The 7,839-nt window shown below is 53.9% G+C and overlaps 1 long non-coding RNA gene across 3 annotated transcripts; it reads left to right on the forward strand.

The window, feature by feature from the left end:
- The first annotated feature begins 95 nt into the window (after positions 1–95).
- LOC307191336 lies at positions 96–6,329 on the forward strand. 3 transcript variants are annotated; one of them, XR_013829706.1, is made up of 8 exons: positions 96–295; positions 600–786; positions 1,163–1,244; positions 1,870–2,370; positions 2,675–3,319; positions 3,945–4,445; positions 4,750–4,936; positions 5,313–6,329. It is a non-coding gene; the product is annotated as an uncharacterized lncRNA (long non-coding RNA). The 3 variants fall into 3 exon arrangements; XR_013829707.1 differs by having other exon boundaries at positions 2,675–2,861; positions 3,238–3,319; positions 4,750–6,329; XR_013829705.1 differs by having other exon boundaries at positions 4,750–6,329.
- The last annotated feature ends 1,510 nt before the right edge of the window (positions 6,330–7,839 follow it).

Raw genomic sequence — 7,839 nt, forward strand, 5'->3', positions numbered from 1 at the left:
TGCCAGGCTAATGAAAGGATGAATGCACTACTTAATAGAGACTGAAACCCCCTCTCCACGTGTGGACGAGGAGGCTAACTCAAGCCCCATGAACTCTAGCTGAACGTCGCAGGAGTAATCAACCCTGTGGCTAAGCCATGTTAACCCAGAGGCAACTAGTCCACGCCATCCAAGTCCAACTATTGACCACCGCAGGACCGTTGCCAAGTATCGATCTGGACAGTAACTTGCTTTGGCCCTGCCCACGGGACCTATCCCCAGGAGAAGACATTGTAAAACGGCCCGGGAGTCGCAGGTAAGTCCCCGATGATTTGGGTTCGCTGCTCCGTGGGGAATAGGATTTGAACGATCTCACCTGTCTTCTCCCCGGCCCCAAGGAAGCCCCCTTTTATTAACCCTGTGGTCTGTGGTTACACGGCCTCTCCAGTGTTCAGCATCGGCTGTGGGGACTGAGGGCAGGTGGTTGGTATGGTACTGCAGGCCAGGACAAAAGCCACAGGCAGGGTGGTGTCACCTCAGGATGCTTTCACTGCTTGTATTTTAATGGTCGTGATCTCCCCCGTACCGTGTGTGTTGAACGCCTTACGGTTCCTCCCTAGTCTGAGCAGAGGGAATCCGTTCACGGGCCGGGCGACAAGGGTGGCCTCGCTGTGAGTGAGTCTCATTGCTGCGTCTACAGTGAGAAGCCAGTGTCATCTTCGTCCGGACTTCCGTGAGAAATTGACCCGATTAGCATCTGGTTCCAAAGTTTGCCCACCTCTTGGTGAATGGCTCTTTTTAGCATAGGTATCTTAACGCTTGACACTGTCCAGTTGCTGGTGTCTGTAGTGCATTTGTGGGATTCGGTTGCAGTGACCCTCTACCTGCCTGAACCCAGGGCTATCGCGGGAGAGGGGTGGACAACATTGTAAGGCTTGGATAGGATGCTGTACGGGTGGAGTGTACGGTCAGGCCACTCGAGGTGGCCGTTCTCTTGCTCTTTACATCCCCCGCTTGACCAGTCCCTGCTTCACTCACATGACTATCCAATCCCCTTAATCGTCGGGCTTAATCAGTAACTGCCTACAGGCTTGCCCCCAGCCCCACCCGCTGGTTTCCCTGGTAACTGATGAGCCAATCTGACATCGATTCCCCCTATAAATGGTAGCCTCCTCCTCCCCAGAGCAGTGTGGGTGGTTGCCACGTCCTGCTTGCTGTTGGCCGGACGTGGTGGAGTATTGCTCCAGGACCCTTTACTCGGACTGGTAAGATCCCCCATCTAGTAACCTGTTGATGTCTCGGTCACTGTGTGCGGGCTCTTTCTTTGGTTCTGAGGCTGAGAAGTTACAGGCCTTGCAGGCCTGCGGGGTGCAGCCCGACAATTGGTGAGGCAGCTGGGAAGCCGAGAAAACTCCTAGGAGCCCCGCGATGTCAGGAAAGAAGGACGGGAAGGGAAGCCGTGGGGGAGAAATCCCAAGGTGGCCGTCCACGAGCGTGTGGGACCCGAAAGTCTGAGTCTCTTTCCACTTTCAAAGTGGCAGCCCGGTGCTCGTGGCTCACCTGACTGCACGGGGATGGCTAGTGAATACAGACAAAATGCAATGACCTGCATTATCTATCAAACGCTTGCGTGTTATCTGGTCCGGTAAGACAAGTGTACCCCTGAACCACCACCTGTAAGCGATTACAGACCCAGGCTGTGCGGTTATTAACTCAGGGATCGACTTGCAAACTGGATGTGGCTACTTAAGCGGAAGGGGTTGTTTGGGACCTGAGGCAACGGCAAACTAATGGGTACCCTTGGGCTTCTGGTCCCAGCAACGAAAGGGGTCAGAGGCACGATATAGTGGGATGGATCAGCTATATGCCGTCTACATTGTGTTACAACAGGTGGGAGGCATTACAGAAGGTCAATCCGAGTCATCAAGCAACGCAGGAAAACAGTGTGGGGTCTAGAGCAGCTGTCCATAACATACGGGACCCCCATGGATATCGATAGTGACCAAGGAACCCACTTTACTGACCAGGAGGTTCAGGAATGGGCTGATGAAAAATGACATATGCTGGTATTTCCACCTGCTTTATGACCCTACTACTGCCAGGCTAATGAAAGGATGAATGCACTACTTAATAGAGACTGAAACCCGCTCTCCACGTGTGGACGAGGAGGCTGACTCAAGCCCCATGAACTCTAGCTGAACGTCGCAGGAGTAATCAACCCTGTGGCTAAGCCATGTTAACCCAGAGGCAACTAGTCCACGCCATCCAAGTCCAACTATTGACCACCGCAGGACCGTTGCCAAGTATCGATCTGGACAGTAACTTGCTTTGGCCCTGCCCACGGGACCTATCCCCAGGAGAAGACATTGTAAAACGGCCCGGGAGTCGCAGGTAAGTCCCCGATGATTTGGGTTCGCTGCTCCGTGGGGAATAGGATTTGAAAGATCTCACCTGTCTTCTCCCCGGCCCCAAGGAAGCCCCCTTTTATTAACCCTGTGGTCTGTGGTTACACGGCCTCTCCAGTGTTCAGCATCGGCTGTGGGGACTGAGGGCAGATGGTTGGTATGGTACTGCAGGCCAGGACAAAAGCCACAGGCAGGGTGGTGTCACCTCAGGATGCTTTCACTGCTTGTATTTTAATGGTCGTGATCTCCCCCGTACCGTGTGTGTTGAACGCCTTACGGTTCCTCCCTAGTCTGAGCAGAGGGAATCCGTTCACGGGCCGGGCGACAAGGGTGGCCTCGCTGTGAGTGAGTCTCATTGCTGCGTCTACAGTGAGAAGTCAGTGTCATCTTCGTCCGGACTTCCGTGAGAAATTGACCCGATTAGCATCTGGTTCCAAAGTTTGCCCACCTCTTGGTGAATGGCTCTTTTTAGCATAGGTATCTTAACGCTTGATACTGTCCAGTTGCTGGTGTCTGTAGTGCATTTGTGGGATTCGGTTGCAGTGACCCTCTACCTGCCTGAACCCAGGGCTATCGCGGGAGAGGGGTGGACAACATTGTAAGGCTTGGATAGGATGCTGTACGGGTGGAGTGTACGGTCAGGCCACTCGAGGTGGCCGTTCTCTTGCTCTTTACATCCCCCGCTTGACCAGTCCCTGCTTCACTCACATGACTATCCAATCCCCTTAATCGTCGGGCTTAATCAGTAACTGCCTACAGGCTTGCCCCCAGCCCCACCCGCTGGTTTCCCTGGTAACTGATGAGCCAATCTGACATCGATTCCCCCTATAAATGGTAGCCTCCTCCTCCCCAGAGCAGTGTGGGTGGTTGCCACGTCCTGCTTGCTGTTGGCCGGACGTGGTGGAGTATTGCTCCAGGACCCTTTACTCGGACTGGTAAGATCCCCCATCTAGTAACCTGTTGATGTCTCGGTCACTGTGTGCGGGCTCTTTCTTTGGTTCTGAGGCTGAGAAGTTACAGGCCTTGCAGGCCTGCGGGGTGCAGCCCGACAATTGGTGAGGCAGCTGGGAAGCCGAGAAAACTCCTAGGAGCCCCGCGATGTCAGGAAAGAAGGACGGGAAGGGAAGCCGTGGGGGAGAAATCCCAAGGTGGCCGTCCACGAGCGTGTGGGACCCGAAAGTCTGAGTCTCTTTCCACTTTCAAAGTGGCAGCCCGGTGCTCGTGGCTCACCTGACTGCACGGGGATGGCTAGTGAATACAGACAAAATGCAATGACCTGCATTATCTATCAAACGCTTGCGTGTTATCTGGTCCGGTAAGACAAGTGTACCCCTGAACCACCACCTGTAAGCGATTACAGACCCAGGCTGTGCGGTTATTAACTCAGGGATCGACTTGCAAACTGGATGTGGCTACTTAAGCGGAAGGGGTTGTTTGGGACCTGAGGCAACGGCAAACTAATGGGTACCCTTGGGCTTCTGGTCCCAGCAACGAAAGGGGTCAGAGGCACGATATAGTGGGATGGATCAGCTATATGCCGTCTACATTGTGTTACAACAGGTGGGAGGCATTACAGAAGGTCAATCCGAGTCATCAAGCAACGCAGGAAAACAGTGTGGGGTCTAGAGCAGCTGTCCATAACATACGGGACCCCCATGGATATCGATAGTGACCAAGGAACCCACTTTACTGACCAGGAGGTTCAGGAATGGGCTGATGAAAAATGACATATGCTGGTATTTCCACCTGCTTTATGACCCTACTACTGCCAGGCTAATGAAAGGATGAATGCACTACTTAATAGAGACTGAAACCCGCTCTCCACGTGTGGACGAGGAGGCTGACTCAAGCCCCATGAACTCTAGCTGAACGTCGCAGGAGTAATCAACCCTGTGGCTAAGCCATGTTAACCCAGAGGCAACTAGTCCACGCCATCCAAGTCCAACTATTGACCACCGCAGGACCGTTGCCAAGTATCGATCTGGACAGTAACTTGCTTTGGCCCTGCCCACGGGACCTATCCCCAGGAGAAGACATTGTAAAACGGCCCGGGAGTCGCAGGTAAGTCCCCGATGATTTGGGTTCGCTGCTCCGTGGGGAATAGGATTTGAAAGATCTCACCTGTCTTCTCCCCGGCCCCAAGGAAGCCCCCTTTTATTAACCCTGTGGTCTGTGGTTACACGGCCTCTCCAGTGTTCAGCATCGGCTGTGGGGACTGAGGGCAGATGGTTGGTATGGTACTGCAGGCCAGGACAAAAGCCACAGGCAGGGTGGTGTCACCTCAGGATGCTTTCACTGCTTGTATTTTAATGGTCGTGATCTCCCCCGTACCGTGTGTGTTGAACGCCTTACGGTTCCTCCCTAGTCTGAGCAGAGGGAATCCGTTCACGGGCCGGGCGACAAGGGTGGCCTCGCTGTGAGTGAGTCTCATTGCTGCGTCTACAGTGAGAAGTCAGTGTCATCTTCGTCCGGACTTCCGTGAGAAATTGACCCGATTAGCATCTGGTTCCAAAGTTTGCCCACCTCTTGGTGAATGGCTCTTTTTAGCATAGGTATCTTAACGCTTGATACTGTCCAGTTGCTGGTGTCTGTAGTGCATTTGTGGGATTCGGTTGCAGTGACCCTCTACCTGCCTGAACCCAGGGCTATCGCGGGAGAGGGGTGGACAACATTGTAAGGCTTGGATAGGATGCTGTACGGGTGGAGTGTACGGTCAGGCCACTCGAGGTGGCCGTTCTCTTGCTCTTTACATCCCCCGCTTGACCAGTCCCTGCTTCACTCACATGACTATCCAATCCCCTTAATCGTCGGGCTTAATCAGTAACTGCCTACAGGCTTGCCCCCAGCCCCACCCGCTGGTTTCCCTGGTAACTGATGAGCCAATCTGACATCGATTCCCCCTATAAATGGTAGCCTCCTCCTCCCCAGAGCAGTGTGGGTGGTTGCCACGTCCTGCTTGCTGTTGGCCGGACGTGGTGGAGTATTGCTCCAGGACCCTTTACTCGGACTGGTAAGATCCCCCATCTAGTAACCTGTTGATGTCTCGGTCACTGTGTGCGGGCTCTTTCTTTGGTTCTGAGGCTGAGAAGTTACAGGCCTTGCAGGCCTGCGGGGTGCAGCCCGACAATTGGTGAGGCAGCTGGGAAGCCGAGAAAACTCCTAGGAGCCCCGCGATGTCAGGAAAGAAGGACGGGAAGGGAAGCCGTGGGGGAGAAATCCCAAGGTGGCCGTCCACGAGCGTGTGGGACCCGAAAGTCTGAGTCTCTTTCCACTTTCAAAGTGGCAGCCCGGTGCTCGTGGCTCACCTGACTGCACGGGGATGGCTAGTGAATACAGACAAAATGCAATGACCTGCATTATCTATCAAACGCTTGCGTGTTATCTGGTCCGGTAAGACAAGTGTACCCCTGAACCACCACCTGTAAGCGATTACAGACCCAGGCTGTGGGGTTATTAACTCAGGGATCGACTTGCAAACTGGATGTGGCTACTTAAGCGGAAGGGGTTGTTTGGGACCTGAGGCAACGGCAAACTAATGGGTACCCTTGGGCTTCTGGTCCCAGCAACGAAAGGGGTCAGAGGCACGATATAGTGGGATGGATCAGCTATATGCCGTCTACATTGTGTTACAACAGGTGGGAGGCATTACAGAAGGTCAATCCGAGTCATCAAGCAACGCAGGAAAACAGTGTGGGGTCTAGAGCAGCTGTCCATAACATACGGGACCCCCATGGATATCGATAGTGACCAAGGAACCCACTTTACTGACCAGGAGGTTCAGGAATGGGCTGATGAAAAATGACATATGCTGGTATTTCCACCTGCTTTATGACCCTACTACTGCCAGGCTAATGAAAGGATGAATGGACTACTTAATAGAGACTGAAACCCCCTCTCCACGTGTGGACGAGGAGGCTGACTCAAGCCCCATGAACTCTAGCTGAACGTCGCAGGAGTAATCAACCCTGTGGCTAAGCCATGTTAACCCAGAGGCAAGTAGTCCACGCCATCCAAGTCCAACTATTGACCACCGCAGGACCGTTGCCAAGTATCGATCTGGACAGTAACTTGCTTTGGCCCTGCCCACGGGACCTATCCCCAGGAGAAGACATTGTAAAACGGCCCGGGAGTCGCAGGTAAGTCCCCGATGATTTGGGTTCGCTGCTCCGTGGGGAATAGGATTTGAAAGATCTCACCTGTCTTCTCCCCGGCCCCAAGGAAGCCCCCTTTTATTAACCCTGTGGTCTGTGGTTACACGGCCTCTCCAGTGTTCAGCATCGGCTGTGGGGACTGAGGGCAGATGGTTGGTATGGTACTGCAGGCCAGGACAAAAGCCACAGGCAGGGTGGTGTCACCTCAGGATGCTTTCACTGCTTGTATTTTAATGGTCGTGATCTCCCCCGTACCGTGTGTGTTGAACGCCTTACGGTTCCTCCCTAGTCTGAGCAGAGGGAATCCGTTCACGGGCCGGGCGACAAGGGTGGCCTCGCTGTGAGTGAGTCTCATTGCTGCGTCTACAGTGAGAAGTCAGTGTCATCTTCGTCCGGACTTCCGTGAGAAATTGACCCGATTAGCATCTGGTTCCAAAGTTTGCCCACCTCTTGGTGAATGGCTCTTTTTAGCATAGGTATCTTAACGCTTGATACTGTCCAGTTGCTGGTGTCTGTAGTGCATTTGTGGGATTCGGTTGCAGTGACCCTCTACCTGCCTGAACCCAGGGCTATCGCGGGAGAGGGGTGGACAACATTGTAAGGCTTGGATAGGATGCTGTACGGGTGGAGTGTACGGTCAGGCCACTCGAGGTGGCCGTTCTCTTGCTCTTTACATCCCCCGCTTGACCAGTCCCTGCTTCACTCACATGACTATCCAATCCCCTTAATCGTCGGGCTTAATCAGTAACTGCCTACAGGCTTGCCCCCAGCCCCACCCGCTGGTTTCCCTGGTAACTGATGAGCCAATCTGACATCGATTCCCCCTATAAATGGTAGCCTCCTCCTCCCCAGAGCAGTGTGGGTGGTTGCCACGTCCTGCTTGCTGTTGGCCGGACGTGGTGGAGTATTGCTCCAGGACCCTTTACTCGGACTGGTAAGATCCCCCATCTAGTAACCTGTTGATGTCTCGGTCACTGTGTGCGGGCTCTTTCTTTGGTTCTGAGGCTGAGAAGTTACAGGCCTTGCAGGCCTGCGGGGTGCAGCCCGACAATTGGTGAGGCAGCTGGGAAGCCGAGAAAACTCCTAGGAGCCCCGCGATGTCAGGAAAGAAGGACGGGAAGGGAAGCCGTGGGGGAGAAATCCCAAGGTGGCCGTCCACGAGCGTGTGGGACCCGAAAGTCTGAGTCTCTTTCCACTTTCAAAGTGGCAGCCCGGTGCTCGTGGCTCACCTGACTGCACGGGGATGGCTAGTGAATACAGACAAAATGCAATGACCTGCATTATCTATCAAACGCTTGCGTGTT

Source organism: Stenella coeruleoalba (genome assembly GCF_951394435.1).
Source record: "Stenella coeruleoalba genome assembly, chromosome: 9".
NCBI classification, from domain to species: domain Eukaryota; kingdom Metazoa; phylum Chordata; class Mammalia; order Artiodactyla; family Delphinidae; genus Stenella; species Stenella coeruleoalba.